This window comes from Vipera berus, assembly GCF_964194415.1.
Source record: "Vipera berus genome assembly, chromosome: 5".
In the NCBI taxonomy this organism is placed as follows: domain Eukaryota; kingdom Metazoa; phylum Chordata; class Lepidosauria; order Squamata; family Viperidae; genus Vipera; species Vipera berus.
Window position 1 is genome coordinate 40492059 of NC_138207.1, and position 22141 is coordinate 40514199.

Consider the following 22141-nt stretch of genomic DNA (forward strand, 5'->3'; position numbering starts at 1 on the left):
CCTATTGCTGTTTTGTGGATTTGTTTGTGTTTGAAGATCATCTGATCCTGGCCTACTCCGCAGGGGTATTTCCCAATCGTACTGACTAGCTTGCTGTTGTTGGTTACCAGGGACTGAGTTGTTATGCAATTCTGCAACCCCACTATCTGGCAGGTTGTTATCCCTGAACCAGGATGTACTGTTCCCCGCAAATGTGCTTTGCTCCCCTTCTTCAGGTACGCACCCACTAGTTCGCTTCCTCAACTGGTCTATGTGTCTTTTGCTGATCCTATTCCCTTCCCCCTCAATAGTATAAGATAGGGGACCTAAAATTTCAGTAACCACCCCTGGGATCCATTTGTCCCCTTGTGCATAGTTTCTAGCCCAGATTAAATCCCCCACTTTAAATGTTCTACTAGGCATGTCCAGTTCAGCACTTGGTGGAAGTCTGTCAGGGTGTAATCTGTCCAATTTGGTGGTTAGTCTTCTTCCCCACCTCATTTCAGCTGGACTTTTGCCCGAGGCAGTACATGGGGTCGTGTGTTGGGTCAGCAAGAACTCGGCCAGTCTTTGAGGCCAGTCACCTCGGATGATCCTTTTTAAAGCGTCTTTCATGGTCCTCACATTACGTTCAGCCAAGCCGTTGGTGGATGGGTGGAAGGGTGCTGATGTCTTGTGCTTAATCGAGTTGGCCTTGAGGAAATCCTGGAATTCAACAGAGGTGAATTGTGGCCCGTTATCTGACACGATTACGTCTGGTAACCCGTGAGTGGCAAAGAGGCCCCTTAATACCTGTATTGTTCTACCCGAAGTCGTAGAGCTGACTGGTACTACCTCTAGCCATCTAGAAAAGCTGTCAACAACCACCAGAAATGTTACCCCCTGGAATGGTCCAGCGAAATCAATATGAATCCTGGACCAAGGATTTCTAGCTAACTCCCATTTATGCGTACGAATGTGTTGTTGTTCTGGCCTAGAGCGTTGGCACAGGTGGCAATTGGCAACGCATTCCTCAATGTTGTTGTCCAGACCTGGCCACCACAAGTGACTCCTAGCCAACGCCTTCATGCGTACAATTCCTGGGTGGCCCTCATGTAATTCTAATAGAATGGCTGGCCTGTGGATTTCAGGAATAACCACACAATTTCCCCACAGTAAACATCCCAAATGAACTGACAGTTCATCTTTCCTTCTGAAATATGGGATGTACTTGGCATCCGGATTTGCATTTGGCCACCCGCTTAGAACCCAGGCCATTATTCTCTTTAAAGTTGGATCAGAGTTTGTTGCCACAGCTATATCTTTAGCTGTTAAAGGCCAGTCAGGGATGTCCTGTAGAGACATTATTTGTCCCACAGGGGCAGGGTCATCCTCAGTGATGTTCAAGGGCAGCCTGCTCAGGGCGTCAGCATGTCCCATGTCCTTGCCCGGTCTGTATTGGAGAGAAAATGAATATGCTGAGAGGAAAATGGACCACCTCAGCATTCGGGGTGACATGATTTGGGGAGTCTGTTTATCCGTGGTAAACAGTCCCAACAGGGGTTTGTGGTCAGTCAGTATGGTAAAGTTCCTACCGTAAAGGTAGTCATGGAACTTCTTTACTCCCGCCACAATTGCCAATGCTTCCCTGTCAATCTGCGCATAGTTCCTCTCGGCTTTGGTTAGTGTCCGGGAGTAATATGCGATTGGTCTTTGTATCCCTTGGTTGTCTAAATGGCTGATCACAGCCCCCACACCATAAGGTGAAGCATCACACGCTAGGTAAATAGGTTTATTTTCTATAAAGTGGGTTACAGTTGATTGGCTGGAAAGAATGTCTTTTAACGTTTGAAAACTAACTCTATGTTTATTCTGCCACTGCCAAGGGGCCTTCTTATCTAAGAGTCTGTGGAGGGGTTCTGCAATGGCAGCCTTGTGAGGTACAAACGTATGGTAAAAGTTTACCAAGCCAAGGAAGGCTTGTAGTTCAGCCTTGTTTCTTGGCTCAGGAGCCCATTTAATTGCTTTAATTTTGTCAGGGGTAGGATGGATTCCATTCTTGTCTATCCTGAATCCCAAAAAATCAGTGGACTTAACCCCAATGGAACATTTTTCCTTTTTTAATTTCAATCCAGCCCCCCTAAATCTGCCCAGTACCTGTTCCAGCCGCTCTACTAACATTTCCTCATCTTTTCCAGCTATCAGGACATCATCAAAGTAAGGGCATACACCAGGTATGCCCTTTAAGGTCCTCTCCATCACTTCTTGGAAGATGCCTGGAGCAGCTGCAATACCAAATTGCAGTCTGTGGACCCGGAACGCCCCCTTGTGGGTAACAATCGTCTGTGCTTCTGCAGCCTCTTCAGAAACAGTCAATTGTAAGTACGCATGCGCCAAGTCTAACTTGGCAAACATGGCGCCGTCCTGGATCGTCGCGAGGACCTGCTTCACCGTCGGGACCGGGTAAGCATGCTTTTTCATTCCAATGTTCAGGGTGGCCTTATAGTCAGCGCAGATTCTCACATCCCCATTAGGTTTGAGGGGTGTGACAATCGGCGTTTCCCATAGGCCACCCTCAACAGGTTCTAAGACTCCTTGGCCTACTAGCCTGTCGAGCTCGGCCTCGATTTTTTCCTTCAGGGCGAAAGGCACCCTTCGGGCCTTAAGCCTGATAGGTTTCACTGAAGGGTCTAGGTTAAATTTAATCGGGGGCCCCTTGTATTTACCGAGAGACCCATCGAATACGTCTGCAAATTCATTGCAGACTGATTCGAGGGTCTTATTTTTAATTACTGAATTTATTCCCCCGACCCAAATGCCCAGGGCCGGGAACCAGTTAAGGCCAATTAGACTAGTCCTATGCCCTTCGGTAACTATTAAATCTAAGACCCCCTTAAATCCCTTAAATTTTACTCTAAGGCTAACCTTCCCTTTTATTTTTATTGGGCTTTTTTGAAAGTCTGTTAACTGAATTTTTGTTGAACTAAGTGGAATTTTTCTTCCACTTAATTGTTCAATCCTCTCAAGGGTTTCACTGGAGATTATTGACACTGAAGCCCCTGAATCTATTTCCATTCTGCAAGGAACCCCTTGCAGATGGACTATGATTTTTAATTTTCCTTCTGGAAAATTGCTGTTTTTCCCTTTCCACCTGCGATTGACGCGCGCCACCTCCCCTAGATTTGGAATTTTAACCCGGGGTCTAGGGGTCTCTTTGCCACTAAAGTAAGGGGTTACCTTACCTTCGGGCCACACATCGACTTCGTGCAGGCGGTTGTCACGAGCGCAGCTCCTACAGATGGCCTGGATGTGGCCAGTCTTCCCACACGCCCTGCACTTTGCATTTCGGAATCGGCAAGATGCACGGGGATGGTTGCCTCCGCAGCTGCCGCACCGGTTTTGGCTGTCGTTGTCTCTCGGTCTGGTTGCGGTGTCCCTCCATGGTCGTTGTGCCCCGGTCGCTTGTCTTTGTGGAGTTGCGGGTTGTTGTCGGCGGTTAGGATCGGGCCCCTCACTTCTGGGCGGTCTTGGCGCCAATTTCCCGAATCGTCTTGAGACCTTGGCGATGTCGTCTTCCCACTGCTGGTCCACCTCCCCACAGTCCACATAGCCCTCTTGGTTGATCTCGGACGCCGCTGCCATGCTACTGCGGGGGGGGGTCGCGATACCCGGTAGACTCGTACGTTAAGAGTTCGTCTATCACCTCCTGCAGATCGCCGGTGGGTTTGGCGATTATTCTGTTTTGTAGCTGCTCATCACGCAAGCCCAGTACGACTCGGTCCCGAATTCTTATTTCTAAGTTATCGTATTTACATCGTACTGCGGCTTCCCTGACGGCAGCGACAAATTTTTGAATGGATTCACCCGGTCTCTGGTTCCTTTTCTCAAAGATGCGGTGCCAAAAGAGCTCAGATCTCCTAGGTGTAAAGTGGACCTTTAGTTTGGCTAAAAGGTCGGCATAAGGCACGCTAGAGACTGGTTACGGTTGACACAGTCCGACGGCGATTCTGTAGACCGGTGTGCCGCAAATCGTCAATAATGCTGCCGCCTTTTTCCTGTCATCAGTGATTCCATTCACTAGCAGGAACCCTTCCACTTGACCGATGTACTCTTCCCAATCCTCGGGGAAGTTTGGGTCGAATTCCTTCAAGGACCCTATTTGCGCCATTCGGAGAATTTTTCTATTTCACCGCGGCCGCTGGTTGACTGTGACTCGTTTTCGAATTTGCCGCCTTTGCGCAACAATTCTCCGATTCTCTGGTCTTCTGTCTATCCCACCTTCGTCGCCAATTGTTTTGTTCTGATAGACGAGGACTCAGAGTGGTTTTTACAATGAACGAGTTTATTGAATACACAAATGTCAACTGGCAACTGTCAAGTGTTGCAACCTTTTATAGTGGAACTGTTTGAACTGTAACCAATTAGAGGCGTTTATTCTCCCGCTTCTTGCTATTCGCAGCCAATGATTGCAGCTGAATCTCCCGCTCAAACCTAGCTACGGTGCAGTCTGCAATTCCCTAGTTTGCAACTATTTACATACACAACATAGGCATTGTAAAAGCGATGCATTTGCAATGAAAAACCTGTTCTGATTGGGCCCTGAAGGACAGCTGGTCCCTATACCATTCCCAATTCATTATTTAGAGCAGCTATTTCCTTTTCCTATTAATAGGCTCAGGTCTGTCAACTAATAGCAGACCTGTCTCTATTAATACGCAAATGAAAAAGCTGCTCTAAATATGAACAGGCATATTATCGTTAATGTGTAAAGATATTTGGAGTATCAGTATGATTTGGAAATACAGAAAAAGTGATAGGTTGTGTATATGTTTTCATTTGCACCACACCATTAACTTTCGCACATATCCAAACTGAAAATGTCAGTTGGGATATTTTTAAGGGATAATGGAATAATGCTTAAGGGAAAAAAGTTAGTTTATTTAGCTAACTTTAGCTAGAATGAAGCAAGTTCTAAGGTAGAAAATCAAGACCTTAAGTTTAATTGTTTACATAAAAATTGAGAATTTGGTGGGCACTTTTCATTAGAAAGTTATATATTTTAAACAGTGATGGTGTATGTTCAAGACCATCATCTTAACTCCAGAGAAAAAAATAGCTGTTTTGAGTTTTTCAGTATAGAAAGTTGAAGAAAGTACTACACTTTTTTTTACTAACAAAGTACAGATATAATCACTGGAAGAAAAGACTGGCTGAAACCAAAGTAGTTCTGGTTAAATTAAATCTCATTATTTTGAGTAGTACAATTGTAAGCATGACTAATTTGGGATCCAATCCAATTAATGAGTTTTTCTTTATTAAATTGTTAATTGTGTCTTCAGTTATGTAAAATGTTCTGATTGGTATTGTGTGATAGTGTATTTTAGTGTTTCTCAATCCTGTCAGCTTAAAGATCTGTGGACTCAACTCCATAGCCCAGCTGCCAGGTTTGAAAAACATGGGTATATTTAAAAGCAAGTATGAACTTGGATCTGTATGCTGAGTCATATAGAAATGCATCATGCTTTCCATGCCTTCTGTATTTAGTTTAAACAAATATGCCTCCTGCCTTGGTGTATTTTGAAATGTAAATAAATGCCATCCTTAGTAAAATTTTTATACAAGAGTTAATTTTAGTAGTCATTGTCTAAACAACACTCGTTTCCCATGAAAGCACTTCTGAGTAAACATTATTCTCTTTCCATTCTGCACAATTTACCACTGCTTCCAATCTGCAATCAAACTCAGCATTTTGAGAGAAGTGTATTATATATATATATATATATATATATATATATATATATATATATATATATATATATATATATATATATATATATATATATATATATATATATATATATATATATATATATATATATATATACAGCTTCATTTCATACCTATTTAGAAGATGTCTAGGTTAAACCTGCACTGTGGAAAGTCACTTGCTGCTTTTTAATATACATGAATGAATTTTTAGATGTTCAATCTGACTTTTCCAATAATCAGACATCTATATTCAAGAGCCCGTTCCTAATACTTTTGAATGATTGAAAATCAAGGTGCAAGAATTCACTAAAAAGAAGAAACGTTATTCTTTTCCTAAGCATCCCCCAACCTAGGCATCCTCCAGAGTGGTGGTTTTTCAATATTTCCCAGCTAGGTTGCCATTGTAGACAATTCTAGTGGATGAATTCCCTGTGTCTGTTGGGTGCCCAGAGAACAGAACAATGTATTCCTTCCCCTCGTTCACTCTTTTTTAATTGTATTTGGATATATTTGGATATATATTTCACTCATTTACTTACTCATTTCTATATATTGTACTTTTTCTTCACTGAGATTTTCTTCACAGAACTAATTGCTACTGAATTCTGTTCTCATACTCTATAAATGCATGGTGTGTATCTAAAGTAGAAAATAGTAGAGGGCACATTCATTTTCATTCTGAATAGAATGTCCAAGTGGCACTAGTTAGTATGAGAAATATCCCTTGGGTTCATTTCTATATGAGCAGTAGTCTATTCAAATTTTAAATGAACATTAGTGTTCAGGCTTCCCACCACAGTCTTACTTTCATATGCCACATGTTTATAATACAATGAAGGTAAGACAATGCAGGATGACATTTAGCAATTTTCAGAGGACAGAATTTCATTTGGGATAAAGAACCTACAGATTTATTGATGTAGCTATGAATGAGGTGTGTGAAAAATAGGAAAAAAATGGGAATAATTATTTGGAATTTAAACTTACATCTTAAAGGATTTGAAGTCACCGTCCTATACTGGAACATGCTTTGCATTTTAGACATTGGACTGAGGGCTTAATATTTCTGGAGCTGGTGATTATGCTGTTGCTTTGAGTGTGTAACTTTTTTGTATGTTAGTGAAAAACAGGATAAAATCTGAAGAATCATCTCACTGTGATGGGATTAATCTGCCCCTCTTGTTCCAACAGAAATGGCCTACTTCATATACTGTCAGCCAAAAAAATTCAGCTGGCTGAATCCAGGAGTAGAATCTTTTCTCTCACCTTCTAGAATATTCTCCTATTGCAGATGAGGTCTTGCCCCCACACCCCTGGCTTTCTGGAAAAGCCTAAAAATGTAACTTTGTTTCTTGGCCCGGGTGGTTGATAAGTTAGGGAAGATTCTCACTCCCAGTTGCTCATTATCTTGGTTTATAACCTTAACTTCTCTGTTCAATTTTTCTAATTTGAACTAGTATTTTTTAGCACTGTTTAACTTTTTATTATACTGTAAGCCACCCAAAGTCACTGTATCAATGAGACGGTCAGCAGAAAATGTAATAAATTAATAAAATAAAAATCATTCTCTATTTTGGACAGAAATTATTTTTATTTCTTTAGGTATCTACTATTACACTGAACAAAGGATCCCATCTCAATGAAGTACTTGGCCTAACCCACTGTATTCACTTGGACAAATCCCTCTTTATGATGGAACCAACTCAAAATCTATGGGACAGCATCTCGAGTTATTAATAACCTGTGACATTCATGTGGCCAAGAACACTTCTATTGTACCTTTCTTGCTTGCACTCACATTACCTTGAATGCTGAAAAAAATTCTCTCTTCTTGTTCAAAAGGTCCTGAAACTCATAAACTAAAGCTGAACTCTACAGTTCAAGAAACACTTTTCTAACCTACAATTATATAAAAAAGGACAATGTCCTCTATGTCTCATTTGGAAGTAGCAGAAAACTTTTTCTTTTTCTTTGAAAATACCAAGGAAACATAAATCAGCCTTTGGAAAAAGAAAGAGAGACTGCACTGCAGTTCTACCAAATGGCATTTTATATTCTGAACATAGAAAGGAGCTTGTAGTGGCATTACACTGAAATTACCTCTCTATTGTGCAGGGTGAGGAGTTTTCTTTAACCACACGAGTGCATGCAAAATACAAAGACACAAGCTGAATGTCTGTAAACTCACTCTTAGTGGCCTTTGCCATCACATAGAGGGAAGGCTGCTGAATAGAATTATAGACCCAACAGTTGTTATAATATAATTACAATTGCCTTGTAGGCTACAAGCTACTTATTTGCACATTAGACATTACTTATATCTTCCAAAGCTGATTAAAGGGAAAATTGGACTTTGCCCAAAAGATGGAGCCTGATTTCATTGTAATGGGGATGGGCTGGCAATGAAGGGGAGTGTTGATAAGCACTGATCATTTAGTTAATGTTGCTTTTATTGATCAGTAAAAAGACTCTAAGTTTGCAGATCATTCTTTATTGGGTAATAAACTTTATAGTTTTGACTGTCCTAAGGGAATCATTTTTATGGGCCTTCACTTCTATAGCCAAGGTTGTTACTAGCAGGAGGCACAGAGGTTGAATGCAATTACTATGTTTCCGCAGAAGTCAATGATCATGGTAGGCTGCTTAGTAGGAGGAAAATTGGTCTTTCTCTATTTCTAAATATTTGGGTCAATATTGGGAGGATTTTGTGCTTCAAGAAATATTGATTCATCTTCTTTTATCTGCAGCAGTAAATCTGATGTGATTTTTTTGTGGAAGCAACTTTAATAGATACTCTGCTATATTATTAATAGAAGTATAAATGGAATCTGTTAACATTTATCTAAGGGGTCCTTGATGCTCTCTGAGTTTGTTTTCACTGATGATGTTTCCTAGTTTGGATAATGAAATGTCTGCAAGAAAACAACCAATCTTAGAGAGAATCAAGGACCCCTCGTTTCAACACTGAGCTACAGATATTCTCCTTTATTAGCATTTCTTTGGTTCAATACACACAGATATGCAATATATTCACAGTCCCTCAGACACAGTGTACACATAAATATGTAGGGTTTTTTATAAAAAATATACATATATACATCAAAATGAATACATTGGGAGTGAGTTCATATTTACAAAGTAGATGTCCTGGTTTTGATAAATGAGACAATTCAAACAAATTGCAGGCATATTATTTATCTAAAAAGTCTTAGTAATGAATCAAAACATCGGCACTCATGGAGGGATGCCAGAATCTGAAATCTCCTCTCCCCAAACCATCATAACACATACACAATCCCCACCCTTATCTACATGTCATAAATCACATTATCCAATTAGTTTTACATATGAGGTTTCACTTCCCATTCTGTACGTGGCTTTTTCCAATCTTCTCACAACATCCAGGTAGATGTCCTCCCCCCCCCCATGAAGCAATTAAAGTAACAGGCTGTCTCTTATGTTGTCAGTGCAAAAACATGTCAATGTTTGCAGCATTGACATCCCCCCCTTACAAAAGAACCAATCCTGTAATGTCAACAACCACAAGTTAGGAACTGGCTTTTGATTTGTTGGGGTGTTTCTCATAAAACTTTTTGATAAGTCTGTCAGCTTTCACATCGCTAGATTTCACCGAAATGGCTTCAGACAATGGGTATCCCTTCCATTTTACTATATTGTATTGTATTATTAAGACTTACATTGTTTAAAACATTTTACACTGAGGAAATTAAAACATTAAGAAAAATCTAAGAAATCTCTATTTGTGTTTAAATGCTGTTTATTAAAATCAAAAATAATAGAACATGTACAAAAATATTTCATAAATATCTAATCTATATAGATTTTGTAATGGACCTTAAAGGATAGGAATACTGTCTCTTAAATATGGAAATATTAATACAGAACAACATATTAGAATAATCTTTAATTTTATTTTAATTTCATTTTTATTTGGTCAGGAAGTTTGGATCTATGAAGCTCTGGTAATAATACCATTTAAAACTGTAGCTATAGTTCTATTTGAATTCTCTTAAAAAGAGTAATAGGAGGGGCAGGTTGAAGCAGGCAGGAGTCATATGATGGCTGAGCCTAGTTATCAGAGTCAAGGCTCATTGCTGCTTCAATGTACCCTCCTGCTCAAAGATGCGTGGCATCCCTTGGCCACCTTGATTTTTGGCATCACCTCTCACTGTTGCAGGGATTTCCATTTTAGAATGATTTAGAAGCACACATTATGTTGGTGTCCCCTAAGATTTAGCACTTTAAGCCAGTGCCTACCTACTCTTAGCCTAAAGATGCCCCTTTCTCCTGCCTCTACCTCTGTAAACTTCAGTTCTGCCCACCCAGCCCACAAGGGTTCCACTAATATTATGAAATAACGTGAGCTGATATAATATCAGGTTGACCGAGTAGTAATCTTGAGAGCAATGGTTTACTTGCAAAAAGGTTGTTTCTCCTGAGTAGCCAACATCTTCAATCAAAATGATCAGTGCTGGTGATAACTAAGAAGTCATAACTTCAGCATACAGGGCTTTACCTTGAAGTAAATCTTGACACTGGAGTGCTTTTTGCTGTTGTTACACTCTTGCAGACCAAAATCTGCAAGCTTCTTCTTATAGTGAGTTGTCAACTTTCCCACCTCCTGAAACAGATGGACTCCCAATAAAGACTTTGCTTGAATGATCTTGTTTCATGGATAAATTCTCTTGGGTCTGAAGGCTACGGAAAGTAGTTTTTGGAAAGTGATATGGGCCCTTCAGTCCTACGAGAGGCTGCTTTATTTTTAATTTATTAGTGTAAAGTGAGCTCTTGGCAAAGACTCATCCCAATAATAATAAATCATAATAAATAATGCAGATTAATTGGGGAAATTTTGCACTAGTATGCATCCCTCAGAGACTATTCTAGTATTGAGTATCTAAATCTAATCAATCATACTGTGATAAAATTTGGAGTTCCATTGGATTGTAGCTTGTTCTATCTTGCATTTATTTTTCTTTTAAACTTTTTTATTACAGCATTTGCTTTGACTCTTAGAATTAGAAACTGGTCACCCAAAACACTTACAGTAGGCTTATCCTCTCTACTGGAATTTCCCCTGATATCAATACAGCAAAAAAAAAGCTGATTTACTGAACTATTCTTAGCCTTAAATAGTTCTTTCAGGCAAATTTACCAACCTAATATTCTCTGTTAAAATATTGTATATGGTGTATATGCAGAATCTGAGACCTGAAAATGTCTTTGAAGTTATTTTAGGGACAAAGAGTACTATATGATTTTGTATTGAATTTTAAATTTTAAGCAAAGTAGTTCATTTATTTTTTTTTTGTTTTTTTTTTTATTGAAAAGTTTTAAAAATACAGTTTTCCTTTAAAAAACCCCCTTCCCCCTCCCTACCTCCCCTCCCTACCTCCCCCCTTCCCCCCCCTCCCCCCCTCCCTCCTCCCCCCCCCACCTCCCCCTAACCCCCCTCCCCCCCCCGGACTTCCCAGAGCTAAATACAAGGTATATATATATAAAAAGGCAATCATAAACAACCATATACTAACAACTATAAATTCTAAAATCCATCACTCTCTAACTTATATAGGATCAAACAAAACTTAGCATTATTAAATATATATAGAAGACAAAATAAAAAAAGAAAAAAGAAAACGAAAGAAGACTTATTCAAATGCTAGATAAAACTTCTTGACCCTATACTTATTCTGGATAAACTCAATCCATTTTCTCCATTCCATAATATAATGTTCTTGCGAGTAATCTTTCAAATAGGCCGAAATCTTCGCCATCTCTGCCAAGTCGGAAACCTTTAAAATCCACTCTTGTATAGTCGGCAGTTCCTCTTTCTTCCAATATTGACCTATCAAAAGTCTTGCTGCCGTAACTAAATTCAGCATCAACTTAGAGTCCACAACTGTAGCGTCAACAATTATTCCCAACAAAAAAAATTGCGGACAAAACTTTATCCTCCGTTTAAAAATCTTCTGCATATTCCACCAGACTTTTATCCAAAAAGCCTTGACCTTTTTACATGTCCACCATATGTGAAAATATGTTGCCTCTTCATCACCACACCTCCAACATTTAGGCTGATAATTCGGATACATACTTGCAAGCTTTTTAGGATCTAGATGCCATCTATAAAACATTTTGTAAAAGTTCTCTCTTAAACTTTGAGCTTGAGTGAATTTTACATTCCTCACCCAGATCTTTTCCCACGTGTCCATTGTAATAACTTCCTGAATGTTTTGGGCCCATTTTATCATACAATCCTTAACAAGCTCTGTTTCTGAATCGATCTCTATCAATGCAAAATATATCCGTTTAATATGTGCTGGTCCTTGATTTCTAATTTGCTTTATCAAATTTTCATCAGTCGTTGCAAATCCATTTTTTTGGTCTTCTTTCCACCTGGCCTGTAACTGAATATATTGAAACCAAGTCTGAACAACCTTCTCTTCTCGCAAGAAACTATATGATTTCAAGCACCAAATATTCCTTTCCAAACTTAAAATTTCCTTGTAAGTAGTCACATCATGTTTGAAACCAGCATGTATATTTTCTATTGCGTGTTTTGGGATTGCCCACAATGGTATCTTGCTGCTTAACTTATGTCTATACTTCTTCCAAACTCTCAGCAATGCCTGTCTTAAAATATGCATCCTAAACACAGTATCTACCTTCTTATCATACAACAAATATGCATGCCAGCCAAACAACAGATCATGGCCCTCAAGATTTAATAACCTCGATTGTGTCAAATTAATCCAATCACTTATTCCTACTAGTGCAGCAGCTTCATAATATAATTTAAAATTAGGCATTTTAAGGCCACCTCTCTCACGAGTATCCTGCATAATCTTAAGTTTAACTCGTGGCTTTTTCCCTGCCCACACAAATTTATTGATACCACGCTGCCATTCCTCCAAGTTAGAGTCTTTCTTAAGAATCGGTATCATTTGAAATAAGAATAAAAATTTGGGCAGGACATTCATTTTCACTGCTGCGATCCGTCCCAACAAAGACAATTGCAATTTTTCCCAACTCTCCAGTTCTTTTTGAATTTTCCCCCATAACTTTTCATAATTATTTTTATATAGCTTTGTATTAGAGGGCGACAAAATCACCCCCAAATATTTAACCCTTTTAACAATCTCAAATCCAGTTAATCCTTCTAAGAGAGCCTTCTGCGAAGCTGTCATATTTCTAGCCAAAATTTTAGTTTTCTGTATATTTACTTTAAATCCAGAAACCTTCCCATATTGTGTTATTATCTCCATCAGGTCCACAACAGAGTTCTCTGGCTGGGTCACTGTAACAACCAGATCATCTGCAAATGCTCTCAATCTGTAATCCTGATCTCCAACTTGTATCCCCTTAATTTTTTCCGAATTCCGAATCTTAACCAATAGTATCTCTAATGTTAATATAAATAACAAGGGCGATAGCGGACAGCCTTGCCTTGTGCCCTTCTCAATATTACATACTGTTGTCAAACTATTGTTAACTATAATTCGGGCAGTTTGTTTTTGGTATAATGCCCTAATCGGTTGTAAAAATTTTTCCCCAAAATCCATTTTGTCTAAAACTTTCAACAAAAATTGCCAGTTCAATTGATCAAAAGCCTTTTCAGCATCTAAAAAGATTAGCGCAGCAGAGATCTGGTTGTGCCTTTCCAAAAACTCTAACACATCAACTATATGTCTCACATTGGTTTTCATTTGTCTCCCACTAATAAACCCCGTTTGGTCCCCATGAATCACCTGTTGCAGAACCCTCATCAGTCTATTAGCCAAAACCTTAGCAAATATCTTATAATCTGTATTTAAAAGCGATATCGGTCTGTAATTTTTAACTAAAGTAGCATCCTGGTCTTCCTTCGGAATCAAAGAGATAAAAGCTGTTCTCCAAGACGGGGGCACCTTTCCCCCCCTCTGGATTGTCTGGAACAGTTCCTTTAACGGTTTTATCATCTCTAATTGTAAGTTTTTATAATAGGCCGCAGTCAAGCCATCAGTGCCTGGTGCTTTATCCACCTTCAGTTCCTTAATAGCTGTAAAAATTTCTTCTTCTGTAATCAGTTGGTTAATCCCCTCTTTTTGTACTTGCGTAAGAACCGGGATGCTAGCCTTCTCCAAATACGTATCAATATCTTTTGCATTAATGTCCTCTTTAGTATATAATTTCGAATAAAAATCCACAAAGGCATCCTTAATAAGATTCTGTTGATACACAACCCTTCCTTTATGCTCAATCTTATCTATATTAGATGCCCTTTGTTTTTTCCTCAGTCTATAAGCCAACCATCTGCCTGGCTTATTAGCATTGCAAAAAGTATTATGCCTAGCAAACCGCAGATTGGTCGCCACTTGATCAGCCATTAATTTATCAAATTGTCCTCGTAACAGTCTAATAGCCTCCTTGATCTTCACCTCCTCTGGATTCAAAATCAAAGCCTTTTCTTTTTCCTTTATTTCATTCTCCAGTTCTTTCCTTCTAGTTTCCACTGCACGTCTATGTCTATTATTCATATATATCAACACCCCTCTCATATAGGCCTTGCTAGCATCCCAAACCATATCCATAGAGGTACCCTTATTCATATTCATCTCAAAAAAATCCTTCATCCGCTGTTTGCATTCTTCCACATTTCTCTGATTTCTAAACAAATTCTCATTTACGCGCCATGAGCGTCTATCTCCTCTTTCCTTATCAATCTCCAACCACACTGGACTGTGATCAGAGATAATTCTTGCGCAGATTTTCACCTTTTTAGTTCTCAAAAGAAGATCATTAGTCAACAAAATAAAATCAATCCTCGAAAAAGATTGGTGTCTATCAGAATAAAATGTATAATCCTTCTCCCGCAAATGTCTCTCACGCCAAATATCTCGCAATTCCAGGTCATCCTTCATTTCAAAAAAAGATTTAGGCAGTCTAGCGTGACTTGGAATGCGTTTAAAGGCTCCAGCCTTATCCAACTGTACATCCATAACTCCATTCCAGTCCCCCATAAAAATAAAGGATTTATAATCCAACTGGGTAAGCTTTGTATGAAGTAAACTAAAAAAGTCAGCTTGTTGTTGATTTGGAGCATATAATCCAACTAAAAGCGTCTTTTTACCTTCAAACAACAGCTCGATCATAACATATCTTCCATGCTTATCTGCTTCAATTAGGTCCGCTGTTAAGGCACTTTTAACATAAACAACCACTCCATTTTTCTTATTCTCTGCAGAAGCAACAAATTGCGTACCCAGCCTCGAGTTCAATAAATACTTTTGATCCAAAACTCTAATATGCGTTTCTTGCAGGCATATAACATCTATCTTAAATTGTTTTAAATATTGAAAAACTTTCTTCCTCTTCTGCGGTGAGTTTAGTCCATTAACATTCCAGGTTAAAAATTTAGTTGCCATGTATATCCTCGAAAAGCTCTTGGACCACAGCTTTGATAGGACTGGTTACTTTAGGCCGTGCTCCTCCCACAGCTTGGCTATGAATGCGATGTGAAGAATCTGAAGACTTTTGCTGATCTTGTTCTTTTATTTTCTTTGCTCGTTTTAAAGCAGCACGCGTCACTCTTTGCTCTCTAGGATCATCCAAAGAGATTGTAGCTTGATCTCCTCCAGCACCATTTTCCTCTGTTTCCTCCTCTTGTTGTTCTTCTTCTCCAGATCCCTTTCCAGCTTCCAAGAGCGTTAATGAGGTTACTTTTAAGACATTATTGTAGAAATCACGTGCTTGTTTCACAGTAGTCAGCCTATACCTTTTACCTTCATACATCACCATCAGCCCCTCTGGAATCTCCCATCTGAACCTTATATCTCTTTGCTTGAGCTCTTGCACAAGGAATGTATAGTCCTTTCTTCCCCTTAAAATCCTTGGAGGAATTTCTTTTAAAACCAAGACTTCTTGTTCAGCAATCACAACCTTAACATCATAGGCAGCTTGTATAACTTGATCTCTAATTTCTCTTTTTGCAAAATAAACCACCACATCTCTAGGCAACTTTCTCTGTCTGGCAATCCATGAATTCACCCGAAACACTTTATCCATAGCTGCTCTTATTTCAGATGCTGGCTGGTTCAATACCCCTTCGAGAGCCTCAGAGATCAGCTGCTTTAAATCTTCTTTAACATTCTCTTTTAAGCCTCTAATTCTGACAGCAAACTGCATCTGGTAATGTTGGGCATGGCTTAACTCCCTTTCCAACTTGCCTCTTTCAATTTCATTCTCCCGTGCTTTTACTTCTAGTATAGCATTCCTTTGAGCCAAATCATCCACTTTTTCATCTAAATCTTCCACACATTCCGCCACTTTATGCACTGAAGTCAAAATGTCTACCTTCATCACGCTGTACTTCTGTTCCATCCTCTCTTCCATTCTTTCCTCAAATTTCTCCAATTTCTCCTCCATCTGTGCAAATTTATCAGCAATTGATTGATTAATTGATTCCAAAAGTACCTGGGCATGTTTATCCAAGGCATCTCGCAAATCCTTCGATGTCAGCACTTCAGGAGGGTGCAATGCCTGTAGTGATGATTGTTGCACCGGCGAGGATCCTCCACTCCGAAGAGTTTTAGAGGGAGGTTTAGCCGCCATCTTTTAATCCTCAATTATGACGCACTTTCAATTAAAGTTTAAAAAGTCCAACAAGTTAGAGAGTACAGTAAAATAGTCCTCTTCACCTTTTCCTCTTGTACCGCTCTGCCTGCTCCTTTAAATCATAGTCCTTTCATCAGGCAGGGCTGGTTCGCAGACGCCTGGCTCTGCTCCAGGAAGTTCGGAGCAGAGACGACGGCCAGCTGGGAGCAACCCAGGCTTCGGGGGAGTTCGATCCTTCAGCCGCCCAAGCTCAAAGCTCAGGCGGCCTCGGAGAACTCTACCCCTACCTGGGGCCTCACCCCCTCCTCTTCTCCCGAGGAGGGGGCTTCAATTTCGCCCGAACAGCTGATCGGCGCTGTTTCAGGCAAAAAAACAAACAGCTGAGCCGCGGGCAGCCAGGGGAGGCTGTCTTCAGCGCCGCGCCGCCAGCGGAAGTCCAAAGTAGTTCATTTATTGAAAAAGAATTGACAGTAGCACAAGGAAGAAAAATCATGAGTTTATTGAATTTATGTATTCTGCTTCTAATCTGCATAATAATCAAGCTTTTCTGAACTGATTAAATAGTTTAAAACGTGAACACTTTAAAAATTGTAATGTTCAGAAATATAATGAAACAATAAAATATAATTAATACAAGTACCAGTAAAAATATAAAATGTTGCTCTTTTCCCAATGTAGGAACAAAAACATTTCTAATTGTTGGGCTTTCCCCCCCCCCCTTTTAATATTCAAAGTGCTCTTGTTGGAGAACAAATCAGAAAAGAGGGACTGGTCCATTCTCAGTTTATCTAATCCAAATTCTCTTACAGCGGCTATTAGTTCAGCATAAATAAAAAAAAAAAATCTGGCCACCATATGCCATCTTCCAGCAGAAGATCCTACCATAGAAATGTTGAAAACGCTTAACTCTTTGTTAATCAGAAACTGAGTTAAGCAAGGTCACGTGAGGAAGGGTTCCCATTGAAAGTATATTTTGGGAAACATAAAGTGGAATTTGGCACTCTCTACATTTTCTCACTCCTCCTTGTTTGCTTGCTTTCTTCCTATTGACTGAAAAGATCCCACTAGCATACTTATAGTACTCAGCTCTCTGGTCCTATGTCTTGCAGCTCATTTGTCAAAATGATAGATCTCTATGAAAGGCTGTTAGCAGGGCATTTACTACCCATTTTTCATCCAGAGATGTCATCATCTTCTAAGATTAAATTAAAGGGGGAAAAAAGACATCTTGTCTCCTTTTCGTTTTCTTCTAGCCAATTTTTTCCCAACAACCTCCTGTTTTTACATTTCTGAACTGAATTCTACTATAAATTAAGAAAGCACACCATCTAGGATTGTTCACATTCTTTGTTGAGATAATATGCCAGTTTAAATTTTTTGTGAAGGAGAGTAATTTATGTGAAGGAAAGCACAGGGATAAAATTGGGATAGTTGAAGCCATCCAGAAAGAATCATGGACAGGCAAAATGTGTTATTTGCCAAATTGTTTTTCTGCTCTCTACTAATAAATTTGCCCCAAAATCTTATTCTAGGTAAGCCTACTGGGGATAGCAAAGTGGACATAGCACAAATGGAGATGTCTCAATAGGGTTGGTAATGCATTCTCCCACTTCAATGCACTTCCTTTCCATACATTCTCCATTCTCAGGACTTATGAACACTGCCCAGTTAATGCATTTTCCTCTCATCTTTATAATGGCAGGAAAGTACATTATTTTAAAATCCACCATCTCTACAGTCAACTTTTTATGGCATCTTAACAACAGGCCCACTAGTATTGCTACCATCATTGCTTTTCCCTTCCGAGTGTCTAAAATGAACAACAGAAAACCAGTCTATGAAGAGTCATATTGTTCACCCAGATAGAACGAGAGGTAGGGAAAGCCAGTGGTGTGTGTGTGGAGGGGGCAGGAATTGGTCTGCATGACCTGATCATTATAAGTCTCAGAAGTGAAGGTATGGTGAGAAAGAGAAGATGGTTGGCTGAAACCATAATGCTAAAACAGAACCCTATCTAAAACACACAATAGGAGTTCAGTTCTGAGAAAAATCACAGAGGCTATTGTCTCATCCTTGGTCAGGGAACCATTTGTGCATAAGTGGGGCCAAAGACCCTAACTATGATTAGGCTTACAATTTTCTGTTACTTGGGAGTAAGCCTTTAATATTGTCTGGGTTTATTTTGTGCCTTTATTCTTGTGAAATATTTACATTCATTGCATAAGAGAAATATTTACTCTGTTTGGCAGCCATAATAGAAATGGCCACAGAGATAAGAAGCCAACATCTGGATGGGACGGGCATTCCTGCAGTGGGACAATGGCAGCTTAGTCACCAACCTCCACATATAACTTCTCCATGTGGCACAGAGTGTCTTCACTGGAAATATTACCATTTTACATAGCTGATCGGGTGGGGGTGTCCACATGTTTCCCAGAAAAAAGAGCAGCTTCTCTCTTATACAGCTGCCTTGTCCTTAAGAATGTTTTATGGAGACCTCCTTCAGATCACCCAAAGAAGGTAAGATGAACCTCTGCAAGGGAGTCTATGGAGGCACCCTATTTATGGAATTGACTCCAAAAGATAACTGAGGTATCTTTGGACCAGGATATTGTGAGTGGGTGCATCCATTTTCACTCACACTTATTTTAAGTTCTGACTAACTTTATTGTATATTAACTCTCCATGCCTACATACTTAATCTATACGTAATTGCATCAACACACAAATTGCATCAATACCCCCTAGCTTAAGTGATTGAAATATCTTCTGATATACATACTGGGTGGGTAGTTTAGCATTTTATTGCTATCTGGGGATCATTTTTCAAGAAAGTTGGCAAGTTATTTTATCCCAGCAGTGACTCCGATCCTCTCTCTTGAATTCATCTATTCGCCTCTTCCCTTCACCAGTATCAATAATAATTTTAAATAATCACAATGGAGACTTTTAAAAATACTGTATATTATGTCTGTTTTCTATTACAAAGAGGACCCAAGAACTTTCTTCCAGTTGGAAAAGGCTGTGGAGAAAATTAAGTGGTTGATATGGATCAGGCCCCTGAGCCAGAGTCTTTTATGTTTGCCTTGGAGAAAAAATATATATAAGAAAACAGCAAGTTCAGTAATTAAACAGCAACTGCAAAGAAAAAAAAGAAAAATACACAATATTTTGAGAGTGGCTGTTCCATATACACTGCTCAAGCTGCACAGGTTTGCAAAGGAGAGAGAAAAGAAAAGAAAAGAAAAAAAGAAAAGAAGAGAAAAGAAAAGAAAAGAAAAAGAGAAAAGAAAAGCCTTCCTGATCTTCCTAGCTGAAGTTACATTTATATTTTACTCTCTTAAAAATGATGATCCACTTTCAGTCATTTTCAGAACACCTAACAGAATGGGTCAAAATGGTTTTAGCTGAGCTGAATTTTGCCCATCATAATTCTCACCTCTTAAGATTTTTTTTACTATCATGTGATATAGAAATTGACGTGTTATACTTGTTGGGAGCCATTGGTTTCCAAAAGAGAAATCAAGTATCTTGTTTTATTTTTTTTTATTTTTTAGATATTTGTAGTGCTTTAATGAAGAGAAGGGCGAGGGGTGACATGATAGCAGTGCTCCAATATCTCAGAGGTTGCCACAAAGAAGAGGGAGTCAATTCATTTTCCAACGCACCTGAGGGCAGAACAAGAAGCAATGGATGAAAACTAATCATAGAGAGATGCAACCTAGAACTGAGGAGAAACTTCCTGACAGTTAGAACAATTAATCAGTAGAACAACCTGCCTCCAGAAGCTGTGAACGCTCTGACACTGTAGGTTTTTAAGAAGAGACTGGACAGCCATTTGTCTGAAATGGTATAGGGTTTCCTGCCTGAGCAGGGGGTTGGACTAGATGACCTTAAGGGCAGCCTATATATATCCCACATTGCACATCAATGGATAGTGGGGAAGTGAAGCCTAAGCTGTGTAAGCTATCATAATAAGACCTTTTTAAGCATTAAAAACTGAACGATTTCCATCTGTGTTTGTCCCTCCCTGTCCTATCACTGGTTGCTTTGGCCCCCTGCTAATAACACTCAGATGACATTGACTCGCAGCCATACTTTTGTATAAGAGCTCTTTTTCCAAACAGTGCAATAGGTTTTATGCTTAGAACTGGGTTCATTCAGTTTTGCCTCATTTTTAATAGCTCCCTCTTTGTATGGAACCTATTCCTCCATGTTTTCCACTTGCATTGTTAGGTCTCTTCATCTCTTAATATCTTGGGAGCATACTAAGACTTTTTGCTGTACAGTTTTCAATATTAGCCAAGGAAATATTGTTAGCAATAAAAGCAAAGAGGGGCTCCGAAGAAGTGAAAGTGAAGCTGTCAGGGAAAGACATGTGAATTGTATTACTATACTGAACATGTTTTCTTAATTTTGCTTCTATTTTTATTCAGTTTGATATTTTTTCTTTAGGGAGATGAAATTCTTGTCCATGGGATTCTTGAAATATGGAGGATGGACTGGTGAGAATATAGCATATTTGGCCATCTTGTGGCTGTAAGAGAATGGAAAACTTGCTTTCTCCTCTTTCTTTACAAATATTCAAAAATATTGAGAAGAGATTTTGGCATAGCAATTGCTGGTACTGATTTAAAGCAAAAAATGAAGTTCTGACTTTTTTTTAAAGTGCACATTTGTCCTTTTCATTCCTAGAATGGGATGTTTATTAACCAAATTCCTCTTGACTTTCAGAACATGTTTTCTGAAACAAAGCTAATGCAACCTCTTCATTCAAAACAGTTGAAAAATCACAGTGGACATTAAAACTTTCAATTAGATTTAAAATCTGCACTACAGAATGGTTGAATTGTCATTTATTGATACACAGTAGTGCTATGTTCTCTGACAAAGCCTCCTGAAACATTTGCCTATGGCACTTCTCTCAGTGCCAAAATCTCAGGATGCACTTTAGTCTTAATTAATAATTTATCTCCTTTTAATGTGTTGTATTACTTAGCTATAGGGACGCGGTAGCTCAGTGGGTTAGGATGCTGAGCTTGTCAATCGGAAGGTCGGCAGTTTGGCGGATCGAATCCCGAGTGCCGCGTAACAGAGTGAGCGCCTGTTACTCGTCCCAGCTTCTGCCAACCTAGCAGTTCGAAAGCACATAAAAATGCAAGTAGAAAAATAGGGACCACTACGGTGGGAAGGTAAAAGCGTTCCGTGCGCCTTTGGCGTCTAGTCATGCCGGCCACATGACCACGGAGACGTCCTTGGACAAGCGCTGGCTCTTCGGCTTTGAAACGGAGATGAGCACCGGCCCCTAGAGTCGGAAACGACTAGCACGCATGTGCGGGGGAACCTTTACCTTTACTTTTTATTACTTAGCTATTTCTTTAATTACAGGCAATTCTGCCCAGAAATATTGCTCCTTTCTAATCTTTCCCAATTATTTTGAAGTCAGTTGTCTGATCATTGTTGTTGTTGTTAGCTGCGAAGTTGTGTCCGACCCATCGCGACCCTATGGACAACATTCCTCCAGGCCTTCCTGTCCTCTACCATCTTCTGGAGTCCATCTAAGCTCACGCCTACTGCTTCAGTGACTCCATCCAGCCACCTCATTCTCTGTCGTCCCCTTCTTCTATTGCCCTCGGTCTTTCCCAGCATTAGGCTCTTCTCCAGTGAGTCCTTCCTTCTCATTAGGTGGCCAAAGTATTTGAGTTTTAGCTTCAGGATCTGGCCTTCTAAAGAGCAGTCAGGATTGATCTCCTCTAGGACTGACTGGTTTGATCGCCTTGCAGTCCAAGGGACTCGCAGG